Raw genomic sequence first — 22,006 nt, 5'->3', positions numbered from 1 at the left:
AGTTTTTTGCTAAATTGTGGATAAAGTACATGTCAAGCATGCAGCACTTGGCTTATTTGAGGAACTGGACACCCTTGAATGCTACCACTAAATGCATGAATATGCCCACCAAGTGTGGTAGTGTGTTAGGGTGGACCAAGTGGCACAAATGGGACAGAGCTTGTGCCTTAGTGTGTCCGAGTTCCAAAAGGTGTTAGGAAGGCTGTTGCACAGTCGAGTGGCTATGTATGAAAATTTGTTGCCATCTACTGTAGATTTCTCTGCTCTGAGAACAGATACCAAGCTTGTTATTGAAGTAGGCAATTAAATGGTCTCTCAGGTATTAGGGAGCTGAGCCATTAAAGGCTTTGTAGGTGAATAGGAGCATTTTATAATCTATACAATATTTATTTGGCAGGTAATGTAAAGAGGACAGACTTCTTATTTAGTTGGCAGCTGTGTTTTGAAGGGATGTTCTTGAGCATCCAACCAGTGATGCATTAAATAATCCAATCCTGAAGTTATAAAAGTGTGTACTAACTTCTCAGCATCTCACAGGGACAGCATAAGCATACTCCCCGGTTTGGAAATAATCCACAGACGAAAAAAGGCTGTTCTGCTGATGCTGTTAATATGAGCGTCAAAAGAGGAATGAAGGTGAACAAATAATGAAAAAGATTTTTCACAGTTAATGTTGGAGAGACAGATTTACTATTAAGGTTTAGGTTAGTTTATTCATAATGCCCTTGAGCCTATTAAAAAGCAAGATCGCGGTTGTGTCTGTATTTAGCAAGAGGACATTGCTCAGCATTCAGCTCTTGATGCCCTTCAATCCCGGGATTCCCAACCCCCCCCCCCCCCCCCCCCAGCCCAGGGACTGGTACCAGTTCATCACGAGTGCTCCACTGGGCTGCAGAACGCTGAGGCTTTTGCAGAGAGGTTGGTTAATTTCCAGAAATAAACTATATATTTTCATTTTTTACGACCCCTCCCATCCACACAGACTGAAAAAAGGAATTGTTAAATTGCTGATTGATCTATTGGCACCCCCTGGCCATTTTAAGTGAAAGTGATTAGTGGTTATTGTTGACAAAACACAACACACAGTGCACAACAATGGTGTGTCCTCTGCATTTAACCCATATTTGACAGAGGAGGGGGCAGCTAATTCAGTGCCTGGGGAGCAGTGCTTGGGGGCAATACACTGCTCTGGGTACCGCAGTGGTACTTTGCTGGTCAGGGAATTGAACCAGTAATCTTTAGATTACAATTGCACTCCCCCAACCATTAGGCCATCACTGCCTGAAGGCATAGTGACAGGTCAACTCCCTCAGCCCTGGGAAGCAGCGAGGTGTTGGCAGGCGGGGGTGTAACACCCCCCCCCCCCAGGGAGGGAAGGGGTGAGGCGGGCCACCTTCCACACCACAAGCCCTTCCAGGCTGACCCGGAGCAAGTCGTGATGGAAATGCGCCTGGCGGGGGCCGAACCCAGCCGAGCCACGGTCCCACGAGAGGATCCAACGGGGGCCGGCACGGCCGACCAATGACCCGACGAGTTGAATCCTCCGGGCGGTTTCACGCCCTCTTGAACTCTACTGGTCCATAAAATATTTGTACGTCTTCAACTGGTCTGCGGGTATCAAAAGGTTGGGAACCCTGACTTTAAACAATCCTCTCCTTCATCAAGATGATACCTTTCATCTGGCCTTATTGATAGAAAGCTGTGTGTAATCAGCATGCCGGCAAATAATCTCACCCAGCAGTAATAAGTAAGAATGAAATAACAGCAGCCCTAAGACAGGTCCTTGAGAGACACTGTATTTTACCTCAGTGAGTAATGAGGATTTATACACACCATAAATGTCTTATCTATCTGGATTTGGCAAGAAAGCCTTGTTTTTTATTTAAAAATAAATATACAGATATGTAATATTAACTGAAGAAGCATATAGCATTTTAAAACCTAAATATCAACTAAACAAAAGAATTTGGCAGAATACTAGGAGAGTACATGTAATATTTTATAATCGTCATCTTTTGGAATTAGTTGCATAGAGGAAGAAATAAGGAAAACAATTTTCACTTTTACTTTTGACAATTTGACTCATTAATGGATCCTTTGTGCTTCTACTTCCATTCAATCAAGATAATTCATTAGAAATTTTGATTATGACAAATCCCTTTTTTATTTGGTCACTCTGGTAAAAAATAAAGGTCGATCGCCTTTTTTGTTTTTTCCAGATTGCCAGTTCATTCCTGAAAACACCCAAAAGAGCACGATTGATGCCAACCTGTAAACACAATGCACCAGAGATTGAAAATGTCTTCCCATAGAATTACTGTGAGAAGCAATTACCCCACCTATTGTCATGAAACTTCTCAGTGTTGGCTGAAAGTTTTTTTTCTCTTTTTTTCTGACCAAACACCACCTGAGTGCCAACAATTTAGGAATAACTAAAAATAAACCATACCACCCCACAGCATCAGAGACGAATTTGGTGGTAAGGAGATGTGTCATCAATGCAAAAGAACTATTTGACCCTGAGCTCTTTTCCTAAAATTGCAAGTCACTCCTGGATATAAATCTGTATCAAAGATACCTTATGTCACCTGTCAGTTCCTAACCTTTTCTTCTGATAACGGTTTTCAGGGAAAGCCTCCCAAATACTTTAAGGGGTCAAAATAAAACATGTATTTTACTCTACACTTTTGTTTAACAAATTGATGTTCCATGACAGTTCCTCCCCCAGACAGTCACAACATATATGGATTACACACTGACCAAAAATTATAATTTCTTGTGGCCTCAGAAGGCTGCTGGTTCAAATCCCTGGGTCCCACCATTGGGTACTTGAGCAAAGCCCTTAACCCAAATTGCCCAGGGACTGGTTGACCATACTGTCTCGTCTACACCAGTTCCATGAGGTGGCCTCCTGGGATGCTCTTCCAGCTGCCCTGAACGAGGTCCCACATATATGCAGAGCTCTCATTGGCCATTTTTCCTTCATTGTCTCTTCAAACTGCTCCAAAACCATTTCTACTATCTGTATGTCATGTGGCCAGGGCATGTGACACTATCACTCTCCTTTGTAGTGGTTTGGCATGTCCAAACTGGTATGGTATGACTGGTACTGTTCATAGTGCAGTACTCAGTGTGGTGCGTACTTTAACAGTGTGCTCCACTTATCCCAGATATTGAAGAATTTTGGATATATTCTCACAGTTTATAAATGCTGTATATAGGTTGCTAGTACATGTATTTTCCAGCATTCTGGAACCAACTGGAATAAATGCCGGGAAGTGTAATGACATTTCACAGAAGAGGTTCCACCTATGGCTGTCAAATGAACTATGTCTGGAAGAGGCGTCAAAAACCACTTCAGAATCCTGCAACACCAGGTTGTTAAATGCAATGGCAATAAAAAGCTAGAGTCTTGCTCAAAGTGCACGGGGTCCATAGCTGGCAAACATTGTGCTCTGGCGGATGCCAGGATCCAAACGGAGAAAAAGGCTTCAGCATTCAACAGAAACTGGAGCTAATACCGTCTGTTTTATATTGTGCTACATCCTTGAACAAAACCTGAAAAGCCAAAAAATTTAATGATATATGTTTAGTTTTGTTCCCTGCAATGGGTCATTCCCTACCTTGCGGCCGTAACTTCTGGGACAGGCACTGGACTTTTTAAAATGTTGGTCTATTTGGTGATACCTTTAAACAGGCTACAAACAACATGAAATATTGTAAAGGGTAAAGTTGATGCTCCTCAGTTGCTCTGGGAGGCTTCAGTTTCATAAGTTCTGGTGCTGAACTGAGAAAGAAACATGCACACTGAGGTTCCCAAACATAGTCCCCACAACATCTAAATTACAGGTTTTTATGACATGGGCCATTTAGAGACGCCAGTTAATGTACCTGCCTGTCATCGTAGGAGAAACCAAAGTACCAGGAAGAAACCAGCAAAACCCAAGAGAAAATGCTAATTTCACACACAGAGCAGAGACGAGTGCTGAACAGCCAGTCCTGGAGGTGTGAGGTCACAGTACATCCCACACGGTGAAACAAAGATTACATCTTAAATATCTAATATTAAATACAGCACAAAGATTAATCATACATTATCATATTTTCAATTTAAGTTTTCACCCACATTAACTAATGGGTATTGACAGCAAGCATTAAATGTAACTTATAGTTACCAAACATTTAAAATCGGTTTGTCCAGCATTCTCTTATAACCTGGTCATAGTCTGCCTCACCGGCCCATGTTGTGTTACAGAGAACAGGCATATTTGGCAGTGAAATAAGTTCCGATGGCAAATAAGTCAGCTGGCCTAAATAAAAGGCAGCAAAAAATAACATTCAAACGCAAATACAAAAATACCTTTTTGTTCTGGCTCCTGAATGGCCCTGTTGTTTAACGACTTCTGCCTGTTCAAACCTGGACAGTGTCACTTACTGCGTCTGTGTGACCTAGTACCTGAAAGCATTAATCTGTCGGTTTTGGGGGTGATGGACTGGAATTTCTGCCTGTAAATTATTGGTTGTCAGTAGCGAGAGTCAGTCCTACTATAAACACTTATCCTTCCCACACGACATCATCCAATTCTCATTTTTGACAAAGAGGCGGAGCTATAAACACAGAGCAGATGGATCATGAGATGATCTTATACACTGATGACATCCTGATTTGCATGCAGTGTCCTCACACATATTGACTTGCTATCGTACAACATATTGACAGTTTTGCATGTATTTCAGGTATAAATTCAGTGCTTATTTTGTGCCGGATCCCAACGGAACGCGTTCCGGGACCACTTTGTTTTTGACTGTCTACGTTCCGACAGCTATTTGTATGTAACTGGCAGCTCTCTGGTTAAAAAACTAAAACAATAATCTAAAATAAAATTTAAAAATAATAGAATAAGTATATATTTTAATTTACAGACCAATTTTCACAGAATTTCCCGTTTTTTATTAGTTTTGATTTGTTCCTAAAATACAGAGCATGTTTTCTGAACCCCGTGTATGGCACCAATTCTCTCACACTGCACAGTGAGCTGAGTGACGATGTCATGAATGTCACAAATGTCCTCAATGCCTAAAATTGAGGCTCGTTACCCCTCCGCTCTCATATACTCTTCGTGTTCTGGCACCTTCACAAATTAAGCACTGTATAAAATTATCTGAAATTCTAGACTGGCATGTCCTGCTGGACATCCCTGTGCATTCTGGGAAGGGTTCACTGTGAGCCAGTATTGGACAAGCATTACAGAAGATGGATTTTTGCAAAAAACATAGGCTCATCTTGTCAACCCAGATACCTGGAGATTCATTCTTCCTTAAACAACGTATGCCACCCCCAATCTATCACAGTCTGTCATTGTAGGATAACGAGAATAACAGATGCTAATTCACTTTTGGGCCCTGTACTCAATGACACGTTTAATCTCCAAATCTTAATGGTATATTGCGCACAAAAAAAGCAATTAAGCAAATTTACTCAACAAGTAAAATTCTGAGAATTAAATAGAAAATTGTCCAAAAGCAACAGGGTTCTGGCACGTTCACACAAGGTCCTTCATACTCGCATCAGCTGTCAGTTGCAGGTCCTCATTAAACGAATAATAAACCAAATCACTAACACTTCTACATGGATGACGACAAAGCAATCTACCTGTCCTCCATTCCACCTTTTCTACCTCCCTGTCCAATTAAATTCATGTTGCACACTGCACCAAAGAATCCTTGTTTCCCAGATAAATTTGAGGCCTTACGGAAGGCCAGAAGGATTAGTCACAAAACTACAAATGCATCCATGCATCGTGGCCCCATGTAACCCCAATTTCCAAATAAGCCCTTTATTTTTCATGAACTGGATTCAGTTATGTATGATTATGCTGTGCATATCCACGATAATGAAAGTTTCCCATCAATTCGGGAACTGGAACTGAAAAATGTTCAACATGACAGCATCAGGTCCACTCAAACCACCCAACCGAACCCAAATAAACCATGTAGGATCACACATGCACATATCACAGAGCTTAAATTCCAGGTGGCCTGAGACAAGGCCAAGCCTGGTACGAGAGGCACCACAGGGGGGTTACACACATAAACACATACACACACACACACACACACACACACACAAAGATAACAAGGGAGGCCAGCACTCCAACTTTTATTGCCTAAAGATTTAGGAACCTACAGACAGCAGAGTGGACCTAATGGACAGGGGTCCCTCGACTTGGCACACAACCCCCTCCCCATACATTCTGCCTTACATACCACTCACCCAACAGACGAACACCCTAAAGGAAGTTTCATTTAAGTTTGGCTTTTGTATACCCTGTATATTGATTTACTCACGACTACTAGTCTCAATATACAGATAGGTTATGTTTGTATGTGTCCTTAGACAATCTTAGTGTTTTGTGTGCCACCCTTATAACCATGTTCACGGAGTATCACCTATTTTACCCTTTTGCACTTGAACACATATAAATTTAAATAAATAGATAGGTATAGCTACCATTGTATATATGTTCTCATGGTATACCAGAAGAATCTGGAAAATTAGTGTAACCAATGTGTCCTAACTTTTAGAGAGTCTTCTTTGTTTAACAACCCCCCTTCTCTTCCAACATTCCTTTGTAGTCCTTATCTGATCTTGGTGGACCGTTACCAAGTTTCTTTGTTCTAACATGCTACAGTATGTTAAAAGAACTGAATTAAGGTGCACCATATCCATTCTGGAGAAGATCAATTGGGATAAGCCACACCAATCAAGATATGTTGTGTCAGATGTGCAACTTATATTGATATTACCACAAACTAATGGCCACGCCTATCTATGGATAAGACGTGCTGTTTGTAATATGAATATTTGATGTAATGTCTGCACAAAGTGTAACATCTGTTGAGGTGCAACCCAAAACACCTGTATCCTATACTGATGTGAATCAGTCACATACATAAAATAATTAATTGTTTAATCAATTAATGCAGATGGTATGAGGTATGTACCTGTGAAGCTGGTATGGCATGTTTGGTGTCAAACTGATTGTTAATCACCCCTGATTCCAAATCTGGTCAGTGGTTACCATGAAAGTGGATGTATCAAAAGTTATACCAGCTTAATGAAAATCATCAGTAAAGGGAGAATCAGTTGGGTCATAAATCCCAAAAGGACTGATACAGACCCCCTTCCGAAAGTCCGCCAAATGGATGGCCAGCCATTGGGCCAGGAGTCGAATTCCTGGTCATCCCTATTCATGAACTTTAGACCATAAAAATCTGGCACCTCAGAACAAATGGGGGCAAACAGATCATCGGGCAGACAGACCATCAGCGGGTGCAAGAGAAAGATCATCAAGGAGCAGAGAAAAGCCCATCAGCCCGAAGAGGAGCAGAGAACATCAGCCCCGGAGAAGAGAAGCCCACAAGAAGCCCTCCAGTGAAGGCCCAGCTGAACAGAGAACTGCAACCAAGACAAAGCTTCACCAGGAGAGAGAATCCAAGGGGCTCCACTCCACTGCTCCAAACGCTGTGCCTTCCTGAGTTCCATCATCCCATCAGCTCATCAGCTCTGCAACCAACTACTAAAGACCCGTCCCCCCCCCCCACTCTGCAACCAAGTAAACCAACTTCCTTTCATTCTAACAACCTAAGCTGTTCTGTTAACCTGCTATATGACTTTAGGGTCATGTTTCCACAAACTGGGCTTGCTTTGCAGGACAGTATTTTCTTTTTAAAGTTGCTCACTTAAATCCAGTCATTGCATTTCCATAATTACATTGTTTGTTTCTATTCCGTTATTTCTGGTTTGTTGTTTGTCTTAAGGGTAATGTCTGTCTTATGTTAGTTGTAGTGTGTTAGGAATAAATGCATGTCTTTTACACAACTTCAGCCTCTGTTCATTGAGTGCTCACAATAGTCCCTGCCTCTGTGCGATCTTGCTACACACTCTGAAACCTCAAACTCGCCTGAAATATCGCGAGACTTTCTCTCATCGGCCGTGAGGAGAGCTTCGCTACCGATCGTTTACACTACCTGGTGATGCAGCTCGCTGGACGAGCCTTCTAACCCAGGTTACTAAGCGATATTGGTAATTAGTGAATCCCATTTAAGTCTCACATTAACAGACTCACTGGGATATTGAGTTCAATTGAGTTTGGAGGAGCCGACCATTCGGCATAACAATTGGTTAATAATTAGCATTAAATAATAATTAAGTAATAATTTAATTAATTTAAAACATATTGGTGGAGAAAATAAAATTTACCTGAGCTAATAATTCCTACAACCAAAAACACCAAAATCATCCATGATAAGAAATGTATTGTAGCAGTAATGCTAGGCACATCTCGCTAATCAGAGTCTCCTGCCATTTTAAGGAAATAAGCCTGTATTACACCGACACTGCCACACCAATGATGCCCACCGGTGTGCATTGTGTCTGCCCCCTTAGCCCCTACATACACGGTGGGCACGCAAACACATACATCATACACAATAATCACACAACATAAGTTTACACATTTGACATTACAAACGTGACACAATGCATACTATTTACAAAATCACTTGGCGAAATGGGTCTCAAAGGTTGGATGACTGGGGGAAGTGACTGGGCGTCATGGGGACAACGGGCTAGCCCAGGGGTGGGCAATCTTATCCACAAAGGGCCGCTGCGTATGCAGGTTTTCATTGCAACTCCCTAATTAGGTCACTAATTAGAGGACTGATTGGCTGAAGAGTCCTCACACCTGGGTTTGAACAGCTGACCTACAAGTTACCCCAAAAACCCGCACACACACCGGCCCTTTGCGGGTAAGATTGCCCACCCCTGGGCTAGCCAATGGTGGGACAGTCACCAAGAAGGTTCAAATTTCTGTTGAGCCTCTATAAAAATGAGAGACTCCTCAACATGAATCACAAATTGACAACAGAATCCCCTCTGCCTAAAGACGGACACCACCGGGCCATTATACGGCTCCGAGGGCCGATGCTGATTCAGGGACGATCAAAAAGGGCAAGAATCTGTGGAGAAAAGAGCAAATATTAGGCTTTCAACACCCAGTAAGTATCTGCAACTCCAGCAGCAAAGTATATCTGTCCTCAGTGGGGAATCTCTCTTCCATTCATCTTGTCCCGCAGGTGATCCTCGCTAATGCTTCACTCGGAGTATCCAACAGGTGGCTTTTATTAGAATGCCACTCACTCGCCACATCTACCGGCAACAGGTGATGCTCGTTACCAGTCCATTCACACGTAAGCGGCCAAAAATCGCAGCTGCCGACGGTTACGCAAGTCATTACGGCAGTCTTCGGGGCCAGTTGCAGCCGGGAGATTTTATGCACTGCATTATCGGTGAAGTGCTGTCAGCCAGCTGTCGATACACTCCTGGATGCTTCAGGCTAAAAGTTATGGCAGCTGTCACTGGGCAATATACGTTTTACAATGTTAAAATAAAAAAAGAACAATTCCCATAATGCCACACCATGACATGTGGGTGGAATATTGGAAACTGTCCACCCTGCCATGGCTTTTTCAGTTACTGCTACTTTTCAAAATATTCACTGCAAAACGTATATAATGTGTCTGCCATTCACAGGCACCCTAATAACCTGCAGGTTAGGCTGGCGAATGATTTTTAAAATTACATACATCAGAATATCTGAGAAGAACTTTCCTGACCAATGAATGTACACTATGCATATCATCATCTTGCTGACCAAATACAGTTCTATTCTTCCTTGTCCTCCCTGCCTGCCTAAAACATTAGTGTTAGCTCTGGAGTATTATCAATGGTACTAATAGTCAGTAAGCAGGACCATGTGACACGGCACAGGGAATGTGATCTTGATTAGTTGAGGGATAGAGTACATGGAGTTAACAAGGAGTAAACATGGAGTAAGTCCCAAAAAACATAGGAAAGGTATTGAAATGCAGTGGCTGGGAGCAGCTAAGCTACTGCTTGTCTTCCTGTCACCAGCATGCATGCAGAGATATGCAGGTCGTGCTTTTCTCAGGTTACTAGGACATGGAAAAATCAGAACACACTGAACTAGACACATATAAGGGAATAAAGCAACAAGCGGAATTACGCAGCAAGATCAACTCGAATACCACAGAAAAAGCTTTATAACCATCAGTATCAAGGATTATCTAAGCAGAAATCCGAGGTCAGCCATGTTTTTGTTCCTACGTGGCGTATTATATATGTTTTAAAATGTGTTACTCAAGTATGTATAACACAGGAGTTTAATACATCTGTAAATATCTCAGGGAGATTACTCATGAGTCTGACATCAGTTGCAATTAAAAGCGATTCTGTGGGACCCTTACTTCTGTTATGTGGGGGGGTGGGGGTGATGAGTAGATGGTGAATTTTGCCATGTTGAGACGTAACGGAGATGACTGCTGGAGGTCGCGTCTGCCCACAGCGGCAGGCTGCGCGGCTTCTGTCCAGACATCACCATCGCGAGGACGGGGGGGGGGATGGACGCCAAGAGGAGCTCTCAGCCGCCCACAGACGCTTCTGGGTCTATAAAACCTATTTGGGAACAACATCTGCAAGTTTCCTGCATTGGGACAATCTTCTCAGCTCATTTCCCACTTAATAACACCAAAAATGTTCTTGGTCTGGAAACTGACATTTGTGCTTCAGGTACAGTCTGGGTTGGATAAAGCTGACCCAGAGACTGTGCAGTTAAGGAGAGGTACGTCTCGGTAAATAACCATAATATGAGAGAGAGAAAGAACATTATGGTAACTTAATTCTATCTTCTGGTGTGAATGAGAAACCTGTGCTGATGATTGAAATGTCTGTTATCCTGACATTAAATAGCACCCCCACTGGCCTCTTGATTATTTTTCTTTATTCCCATGGTTGCTAAATTGAAATTACATCAAGAGATCTGAAACAAAGCGAACATAATACCTGCCCCTAGATAAAAAAGCGGAAATGTGTTTATTACAATCCAGACAGGAAGAATTGCTCTCGTAAACCTGTGGTTGTGAGTTTGCTTCGCATTTTAAACTGCCATTTTAAATGAACATTTATCTGAGCCAGGCCAAGCTGCTTGTGTCTGGAAGCATAAAAATCACAGAATCCCCCCTTGGCCCCACTTCAGCTACAAGCACCAACGAGTTCTGATTTCTGGGGTCTCCTCTTGGATAAGAGCCACTGGTAATGAATTCAATGTTTATACTTACTGTTTACCAGCTGTACCGGGCCGGCTTTTCCACTAAAGTATTATCTGACAAGTACACAAAAACCAAGGGAAATTTAAAACTGAGAGGTGAAATGTTTAAATGAGCTGATAAATATTTAACAAGGCATATTTTTACAGCATCAGATAAATGCAGCTTCTGATATTATAGCTAAATCTGTGTCTTAGCCACTGGCATAATAGAGTCGCCACACAGGTTTGAGGGTGACCCTGAGTGACCTTGTGGTGACCTTCATTCCAAACAATTACTCTGGCTTGCATGGTTCAATGAATAAGTAATTGTTCATAATGTGTGTACCTTTCCCTCGAAATACTGAACTGCATGAACTAAACTGCACTTCCTGATTAAACACCAGTAAAATCACAAGCTTCAGTCTACATCATTTAAAATATATGCACTGGAAGAATGATTGTATATATACAAAATGAGCCTCTTTGAATTATGCCTATATAAGACAAGATGAAACTTTATTGATCCCAGGGGGAAATTCTTCTGCATACAGCAGCAGGGGAGGTAAATGCAGACAAAGACACATACAGTGCAATGAAGAAGCCGCTGGGAATTGTGTGTACATAATAAAACAGGCCTGTGGGAATTCCATGTAATGCCACAGGGTATTTCGGAAAAAGCAAGATGGCAGGAATGTCTTCTGAGTTTAATGTCAGGAACCTGTCTTTCCCATTTGGAAAATGGGACCCGTTTCCAGCAATCGGTCGCCCTCTTTTGCAGAGGTGTTCCATCTCTTTGCAAATAGAGAGCAGGACCTCAGCAGTGCATGAAACAGAGGCCAGACGAGTTTAATTAGGGAAATAATTACTTTGACACAGTCTTTCATTGTTAAAGTGAAACAGAAGCCTCACAAATGACATGTACTGAACGTAAGTGGAGACCCATGAGGAAAAGTGATATCTGTAAAGGAACCTGACTGCATATATCACTATTTTGCATTATTTTATGTTGCCATTGTAGCAGTTGATGAGGGGATATTTGATCAAAAGCAGCATATGTAAATGGTTATATCTCTTTTCATTTTCTCCTTTATCCTCAATCAGATTGTGAATAAAGGTGGCATAGAATGTCAGTGGGTGGCTCATTGCCAAACAGCTCCAGGGTTGAGGGGATGCATGAGCTAAATTGTGAGGAGCCAGTGGTTCCACAATGTGATAAAAGCCTGTTATTTTGACCTTGTCAGGACCATTTTTTCAGGCCCCAGAAGAGGAAACTCAATTTCATAAAAATCTGTGACTGCAATCAAAAAACTAAAAATGCCCTGTAATTTGTTTGGTTACTTATGGTTAGGGTTAGGGCTGGGTAGGGGTTAAGGCCTTCATGTAGGGATTAGAGTTTTCCCCATAGAAATGAATGGAGAGTCCCCACAAAATATAATTACAAATCTTTGCGTGTGTGTGTGTGTGAGAGAGAGAGAGAGACAGAGAGAGAGAGACAGAGAGAGAGAGAGAAAGATAGAGTGAAATTTCCATGATCTCCTCCAAAAATACTCTATGTAGGCAGGCCAGTTCCCCCGAAATTGCCCTGACAATGTTGGTGCCCAGGTCCGGCATTCTGTATCCCACAAGAAGGGGTATCTCTACCGTGTGCCCTGTGTTTCCTGGGATAAGCTCTAGCCCCCCCACCTAGAATCCTACATAATAATACGACATTTTAGTCGTCTTCTGTCCTACATCGTTGCGGCATTCACATATTTATAAGCTACAACGTTTAATCTTCAGCAGGCCTACAAACATGCCCACTTACCCTAAGCCTGCACATTTAATAGCCTGTGCTGACACATCCCATGTAACGTCTTAGTCATTTTCGCTGCCGTAAATACATTGCAAAGATAGAAACTTAAAAGGTGTCAAGTAGCTTCTTGCATCTCCCAAAACCACTTATTCAGTGCAGGTTCATAGTGGCGTAACGTCTTAGGTAATAAAAGCAAGCAAAAAAAAAAAAAAAAAGCACCATTAAAAAGCAGAATTTTGATGCACCAACCAACCAGTCACAGGAAACCTTTGCAGAAGGAGCCAAACTAAAAGACAAAAAAAAAAGACGCCCACAGATGCCACCCACCCCCTGTGCCGATGCCCGTACCGCCACACAGAGGGCGCCCGGTCTGCGCTCCACAGGCTCTTCATGGCCAGGGATGTGCCCACGGGGGGAGGCAGGGGACGGACGGGGGGGCAAATGAAGTGGAATCTCATTGATTGTCGTTCACTATTGTCTGGGTCATAATAGGATGATCTGAAGCTGTTTATTCATCTTGGATCTTTTCCTGCATATATTTTTTTTTATGGAAAAATCCATGTCATGGAGTGTGGACAGAACCAAGTGTCATTCTGTGTCACTGTAATGGGTCTCACTTACACCTTACATAATACGTAATGTAACATGCTAATTTGAAATGTAACACGCTAATATGAAATGTAACGTGCTAATTTGAAACGTAACGTGCTAATTTGAAATGTAACACGCTGATATGAAATGTAGCATGCTAATATGAAATGTAATATGCTAATATGAAATGTAGCACGCTAATATGAAACATAACGTGCTAATTTGAAATGTAACATGCTAATATGAAATGTAACACGCTAATATGAAACGTAACGTGCTAATTTGAAATGTAACACGCTAATATGAAACGTAACGTGCTAATTTGAAATGTAACACGCTGATATGAAATGTAGCATGCTAATATGAAATGTAATATGTTAATATGAAATGTAGCACGCTAGTATGAAACATAACGTGCTAATTTGAAATGTAACATGCTAATATGAAATGTAACACGCTAATATGAAACGTAACGTGCTAATTTGAAATGTAACACGTTAATATGAAATGTAACATGCTAATATGAAATGTAATATGCTAATACATAAAGGAGACTTTTTCTATTTATGCCCATAGGCTTCACTTTTTAAAATTTATTTCTAGTTTATGACATTAATACCATTGTTTTAATATGCTCTATGAATTTGGCAAATCCATCCCATCCAGGGTGTTCCCTCTTTACATGAGGTATTTTGGTGATATCGGTGAAACCATTAATTTTATACACACACACACACACACACACACACACACACACGCACACACACACGCATCTTGTGCAAACTACATTTGCTAATGCTCACCACTGATGAGTTCTCTCAATTCATCCAGTACAATATACATACAAATGACACACAGAGGCTTCTTTACACATTTATACATTTCACCAATATATGTTTTAATTTCACCAGAAATCTGTCCATACGTCCATGTGCCTTGCAGCCGCCACATTTCTGTGCGATGACACAGCTTACCTTGAACTTGAAAAATTTACCATGTTAGAACTGAGTGTGCGTACCTGACACACTCGCAATATTCAGCAAGATATCATTTGACAGTAATAATGATGAGTAATGACAGCAAGACTAATGATGGGGGCGAATAGGAAAGTGCATGTAATGGTGAATTCCACCACGTCAGCAAATGAGAAGGCGCCCATTAACCCTAATGACGTCTTTTGTTCCCACTTGTTAGCTGCCTTCACCACATGATACCGGCTTTGACCCTGGTGTGTTTTCACGTCAGGAGTAGCTTTTGTCTTTTAACCTTGCAGAAAAAGCAATAATTTCCTGCTGTACCTGATAGTGGATGGTATATTCGCCAGTATCGCGTCATTTTTAACACAAATATATAATTACAGACAGTTTCGTTTAGAATTAGACGTGAATGATTCACCCAGATTAAAATGACAGATGGCAGTAATTTGTGTATGCTGCAAAAAAAATTAGAGGAAGCAAAAAATGGATGTGCCTTATAACTGAATAAATAAATTGAATACATTTGAATGCTATTACCAGTGATAAGAGAAATAAAGCTGGGACTTGCAGCTTGAACGTCTAAGTCTTTGCAGGGACAGCGACATCCACTGCATAACTCTGTTCCTCAGTGTTCAGTTTAGCAAGTCATTAAAGATGCAGCTGTTAGATAAACGAATGCCAGTGTCTTAACTGTAGTTAGGAACTGGTTCTCCAGTTACACATTAAATTTACATATATCTATACACTAATTACACAAACCAGGTGGAATATTTCTCAGGTAACAGCAGAGATGTGCCTTTAGTATAAATGCCTGTATGACTAAGGGCGGGCAACTATAATGCAGAATGATAGCCCACCGATCGCTGACAGCCTAGAGTGTGACCTTTCTGGGCTATCTAGCACCTAGCAATGAGGCCATGCGGGTTACGGTTGTGGGCCTAGGTTGTGATCACATGTCCAAGATAGCAGGGAAAACAGAATTTGTTTTGAAATGATCTATTATTAAAACCACAAACACGATTAGGAAGAGTTGCAGTCCAAAGCGATGTGTCTGTGTCAACGCGTCTGAATTACAAAACCTACGACATGCTTATTAGCACATTGCAAAATAATGTTTTATAATAGTGGTCATAATGAAGTAAATCTTGTGTTCTCTACTACTGAGTATGGCCAGATATCTGTAGTAATAAACACATCTATGGCCTATAGTTACTGATCTGAATTTCCTGACAGACACCTTGAGCGCCTGAGGGACACTAACGAGCCTCACCCCAGTCACACACACACTCGGATGATGTCGTCTCAAATGAGTGGGTATGTTGGATGTGTTTCCAGCAACATATCAGAAGTTCAGAATAACAAAGCCAACAGTCTTGGACTAATTAACGACTCTCTCTCCAGTGCTGGTGTACTCTACTGGGAAACCAAAATGTTCCCAAACCGCCCATTATGACTCAGTGTAACCAGCATTAGCCGTACCAACTCACAGCTGCAATTAGCATAGTGTTTTCTGTGTTGAACATCTACTTGTGAATTTAGCTTTTGCCCTTGTCAATTGTGTGTACGGAACCAAAAATGATGTACAATGTACAAAATGAATACCTGCATTGTTACAGCCCTTATATTTAGACAAAATGCCGCATTCAAATTAAATGTTCAGCATACAATCAATGATAATATTTTTAATATCTTATTATTATTTAGCCTGGGCAAGTTTCCGTTTTAAGACGGCCCCCCCTAGTGGGAGGAATGCAGTGTGGCCGCACCGGTTGCACCACCCAAACGAAAGCTCCTATTGTAACATAAAGAACATAATTGGATCTCAAAGACATACAGAACAATAGCCAAAAGCAAACTGAATTATTGCATTTTTTTATTTGTCTGAAATGTGTTTTCAGCCGTGCATCGTCATTCGACTCTCATGCAAGAAATCTTATGGCAGATCAATATTATTCCATTATCCATCTTCTGTAACCGCTTATAATCCTGAACAAAAGGTTATCCCAGAGGCAATGGGTGCAAGACAGGGAACAGCACAGGATGGGGCGCCAACCCATCGCAGGGCACTATGGGCACAAGACAGGGAACAGCCCAGGATGGGGCGCCAACCCATCGCAGGGCACTATGGGCACAAGACAGGGAACAGCCCAGGATGGGGTGCCAACCCATCACAGGGCACTATGGGCACAAGACAGGGAACAACCCAGGATGGGGCGCCAACCCATCGCAGGGCACTATGGGCACAAGACAGGGAACAGCCCAGGATGGGGCGCCAACCCATCGCAGGGCACTATGGGCACAAGACAGGGAACAGCCCAGGATGGGGCGCCAACCCATCGCAGGGCACTATGGGCACAAGACAGGGAACAACCCAGGATGGGGCGCCAACCCATCGCAGGGCACTATGGGCACAAGACAGGGAACAGCCCAGGATGGGGCGCCAACCCAATAAAAAGTAAATAAGTAGCAGTGGCTCTTCAATCATCACACAAATGAATATGCAGCTGGGACGCCTGAAGACATCCTGAAGAAATGCCTTCCGCATGATCACCAGGAGCAGCACCTGACAATAAGCCCTGGTTATGTCCACTTACCTGTCGAACTTTGTTTGCTTTATCCCCTTGACTGTAGTTTTATTTTTGTGAATTGAATGGTATTTAAGGTCTCTTCAGAGCAAAAATGCTTTGAAGAATGCCTTGTGATTTCAATTAGAAGTGATATTTTTATTATTCTGTTGAGAACATGCAAATGTGCAATTCATAAGGGATGTATGTCGAATATAGAAGGGTTAGATATAGCATAAGCTGAAACAGAACACAGCGGGATTTTAATAATCTCCGGACACTTATTTTTATGTGATATTGCTTCTTATAACGCTGTTTCGTTCCATAGGTGGTGAACTTATCTTTAAAAGGCATTCCTAATTTATAGACATCAGAAAACTGCACTTTGCAAGGGCTCTGCTCTTTTCAGGCTTTCCAATCGGAGCATAGAAAACATAAAAAAATGAAAAGATGCCAATTATGTAACCTCAACAAGCCATTTATGTAACCTCATTTATATTCAGAATCATTCAGAGTCGTTCAACAAAATATGGTTGGATGTTTCCTGCCAATAAAAGTGATTATGGCACGTTGAACTGCAAGAACAATGGATGTTCCAGTGCTTAACTGGAACAAGTTTGATAATACCATAATTCTGCTTAAAGCATCTGGATGCTTGATACTGTGAATAAATTTAGCACCTTAACAGGACTCAACTCAGAGCAAAAAGTATCATTACGTCGATCGAGATTAATTTCTTCTTGTACAATCAAGTCAGCCTTTAATGCTTCGCCGGACCCTTGAAACATAACAGGTCAGTTTATAAGGGGACTTACCAGCATAATGTATGCCTTCCTGCATTTAAATGACCATTATGACAGATTACATCAGAGAGTCAACAGCAGCGTGTTTTTCGATAGAGATCAGTGAACAATTTCCAAATTTGTCTTTGTTTTTCTTCCAATGAGTCATGTATATATTACAATGTCCCCACAATGTGATAAAAGCCTGTTATTTTGACCTTATGGAGATATTTTTCCGGTCCCCAATTTCATAAAAATCTGTGACTGCAAACTGAAAATGCCACCAGTCTTGTATTTTGTTACGTATGGTTAAGGTTAGGGCTGGGTAGGTGTTACATTTTCTATTGAAATGAATTTAGAGTTCCCACTAAGATATAGATACGTAATCTGTGTGAGTGTGAGTGTGTGTGTGTGTTACATTGTGAGGATCAAATGTGTTATTTTACATGTACCATTTCTCATATTTTATTTTCCATGCTTGAATAAACAAACGAATGAATGGTCATGAATGAATAGGTTTGTCTGGATATATTTGTATTACAGCATTTCAGCTTGTTTCACCTGTTAGAAATCCTACATAGAGATACATATGCTCAGAAACAAACATAAATAAAATGGGCAAATTGTCACGACATCACAGTAATTACAATTGTTAAAAATGCAGTAAATTGTTTCACGACTGCTTGAGAATAACAGTTGCACTCAAATCAAGGCGCACAGGCATACAGCAGAGTACCGCTCTGCGAGCGCTTTCCGGAGCGATCACTGCGAGCGCTTTCCGGAGCGGTCACTGCGAGCGCTTTCCGGAGCGGTCACTGCGAGCGCTTTCCGGAGCGGTCACTGCGAGCGCTTTCCGGAGCGGTCACTGAGACGCTTTGGCTCCGCATCCCGTCCAAAGCGCAGAGGAAGGGAAAGGGAGCCGGCCGGGGCTTCCTGCATCCCTCTCCGCCTGTGTTCTTCGGAGTCTTTTGACAGTGGAGATTCACGAGCCACCAAAGCTTTGTTAGCGGCGACAATCCCCCCCAACGGGCAGGACAAGGCGGCATTGTCAACGGTGAGATGAGAAGCGATTCGGCTCCCGCTTTGGAAGAAAAGTGGGCCGATGAGGGGGACTCAAGTAGACAGTAAATTATTTATTGTTGGTTATTTGCTTGGATGACGCTTTTATCTTACAGCGTTACCCATTTATAGAGCTGGCTTTTTCAATGACATGATGTACGCTTATAAAGAGGACTTTCTCAGAAGTAGAATTCCCCGAGGACCTGCCTGGACCGTAGCCAGTCCGCACCTTTAACCCCACCTGAGTCCTAAGCTTACTCACCTCCCCGGCCTAGAATGAAACAGCTACAATTACATCGATAAGACATGAAAGGAGCAGAACTTCTGCCCATTTTGGGAGAACATTAACAACAGAATGTGCCAGTCAGCAAGAACGGTAAGATAAGCGATTAGAAAGTCACAGCAGAGACCGCCAGCTGTGAACGCGCGTGAACAGGTGACGTGAACGTGAATGCACACACTAATACACTAAACACTACTAAAGTAACGCAGCAAGAGCAGGCCCCGAGACGCCATGATTTTATTACATTTATTTAGCAAATGCTCTTATCCAAAGCGACGCACAGCTGAGAGAGGAGGATCGGCCTGTCACAGGCAACTGAAGCTAAGGGCCCTGCTTAAGGCCAATCACAGGATCTGAACCGACAGCCTACTGATCACCGGCAGAGTTCTAACCCACAGAGCCAAACACCACCCCAAAAAAGGGCCCCTAACTCCCCGCTGAGGAGTAAACACCTCCCACAATACAAGAACAGTCACCACAATACTAATACCAAGATCATACATTATTAGCAGACTTTATTACCAAAACACATTTTTCACATTTAATCTCCCTCCCCTAGCCAAAATTCAGCCAATCCCAGACAGCATCTTTTTCAGGTGACCTCTAGCTGTAACGAGCACAATAAAATCAGGATGTAGTCTCAGACTTGGAAATGGGCCCTTCATGCACTTCAGCAGCAGGTGCCTGTAATAATCTTTTTTTCACCATGATTTACATTGTTATTCAAGACACTGAGGCTGGTACAAGTTGTATTTTATTGCTACCCCTCAGCATCCATCTTGGGAATCTTGAGCATCTATAAAAATTAATTACTGTTGTACAAAATGACTTACATAATTTTACTTTATGTCAGTTTACACAGATAGATATAAACTATTCAGAATATGCAAAGACAAAACAGTACAGCTCTTCTTCTATGTTTAAGTTATGTTACCTGACAGTGTCTGTGAAGAACATTTCTGCTTGTAATTTGATGTTTGCACTGTTGCATTAAATTGGGCCATCATAAATCTCCAGCCGTCTTAAAATGTTCCTGTAGCTCAGATGAACATAAAGGGTTGTATAACTTGCAGAGGGAAATAATAGGCTATATAATGCAGTAAAATGTAGACACAGATGCTTATATTTTCTTAGACTAAAAGCTCTCAGAAACACTCCAAGGAAAATGGACTCCAGAGAAGTCAGAACAGCATTTATATTCCCAAGAAAGTTTCTAATTTGATTCCACCTACTGCCGTCTACCTACAGACGATGCTGGGGATATTGTCAGTCCCCCCATCATCATCTTCATCATCATGTCTTCTCAAACATAAAAAAAAATATTAATTTAGTGAATTCTCTGCTGCAAAGATAGAGATTATGCCTGTAACACATACCCATGCATCAGACACGGACTTTTTAATTTGATACAAAGGACTGCAATCCGACGGGAAGAGCTTGTCAAGAGAGAACAAACGCGCAGGAATATAATTATTGAGCCGGACGGGTAAATGTCAGTGACGCCGTGTAAGCCGAGCGAGCTTGATCCGTAAGGGGGACGGCGGCGCGAGGAGGGTGCGTCTCCGCGCGGTCTGACATTTGTACAGCCTGATGGATGAGTCTGCGCTCGCTCTTCCGACTTCCGTCCAGGCAAATCGACACACGTTCCGGCGCCGACACTTGCACCGTACGCTGGCTTTTACCCACAGGAAAACTTACCGGTGAAATCAGCCATTTTCCTTTATGAAAAGATCCGGTGATTAGTGTTAGAGCTCCTTACTGCTGTATGCACCGAGTGGTGTGTGATCCCCTTGGGAAAAATAAATTATTGCAATAGCTGTAATCTGTAATAGCAAGGATCAGACAAGTAATAAAGACACGGGATCATTTTTGTCGGTATTATTAGCAGACAGTAAAAAGGAGCAAAAGTCAGCCCGTGTTTCTGGGTAACTAGTAGACAAACTACAGAGTATTGGGAAGCGAAGACTTTCAAAATGGCTGGTTATCATGTGACTTGAAATCCTTCAATAGAAATTAACCCAAAACCTGGATCACTCTTATGTTCTTATAGAAAAATAACACGCCAGACTGTTTGTTTGTCTGTTTGCTTGCTTGTTTGTTTGTTGTTTTTGTTAAGCAGCAGCATTTGCATTTATTTATTTTTTTAATTTCCAGGTTATAATGTTCAATGTTAATATCACCATGTAGAAATACCTTAAAATACGGAACATTGACTAAGGGATAACCATTGCAAATATCATAAACATTCTTTTGCAGGATTTCCGGACTCCCTGTATTCTATTGTCCTCAGGCAAGACAAATTGGGGAAAAAAATTCTTGGTGATTCCAGAAAGTGAATTAAAAAAAAAGAAAGTGATAAGTTCTTGCTCAAGGTGCATATGTAGCTCACCTTGAATACATATGACATTGCCTGATGGTAATCAAACTTAACATATTATCATATTTGGTTTTAGGGGAAAGGGTATGTTAATCCATTCGATTAGGAGGATAACCAGGAAGGCCTCGAGAAATTGATTGCTTCCTCTTTATTTCTCTGCACTGCTTTTTAAATGCAGAAGTCGTTTAGGCCATTGCTCCCCCGCGGTGTGTCGCTCCAAAGACACTCGATAGCCAATCGGGCTCCGAAAGGCTACACGGCCCGAGGATGCGGGAATCGTGCGGGAAGATGTGAATTAGCCTAGGAATAAATTACACCGGTGCCAGTGAATTATGGACAGATTCAGCCTGCCTCATTCCACCCCCCCCACCCCCCAGGGCTGAAATAAAAACCGGAGCCGCACAGAGACCCTT

General features: G+C 42.0%; 1 long non-coding RNA gene across 1 annotated transcript; it reads right to left on the bottom strand.

Annotated features, from left to right (window-relative positions):
* Window positions 1-19,714: 19,714 nt before the first annotated feature.
* On the bottom strand, window positions 19,715-21,184 carry LOC111834336 (uncharacterized). Its single transcript, XR_011992142.1, has 2 exons — window positions 20,151-21,184; window positions 19,715-20,012 (listed from the first exon to the last, which is right to left on the bottom strand). It is a non-coding gene; the product is annotated as an uncharacterized lncRNA (long non-coding RNA).
* Between the last annotated feature and the right edge of the window lie 822 nt (window positions 21,185-22,006).

The sequence above is a fragment of the Paramormyrops kingsleyae genome, chromosome 6 (genome assembly GCF_048594095.1).
Source record: "Paramormyrops kingsleyae isolate MSU_618 chromosome 6, PKINGS_0.4, whole genome shotgun sequence".
NCBI classification, from domain to species: Eukaryota; Metazoa; Chordata; class Actinopteri; order Osteoglossiformes; family Mormyridae; genus Paramormyrops; species Paramormyrops kingsleyae.
This window is presented reverse-complemented; position numbering and strand designations above follow the sequence as displayed.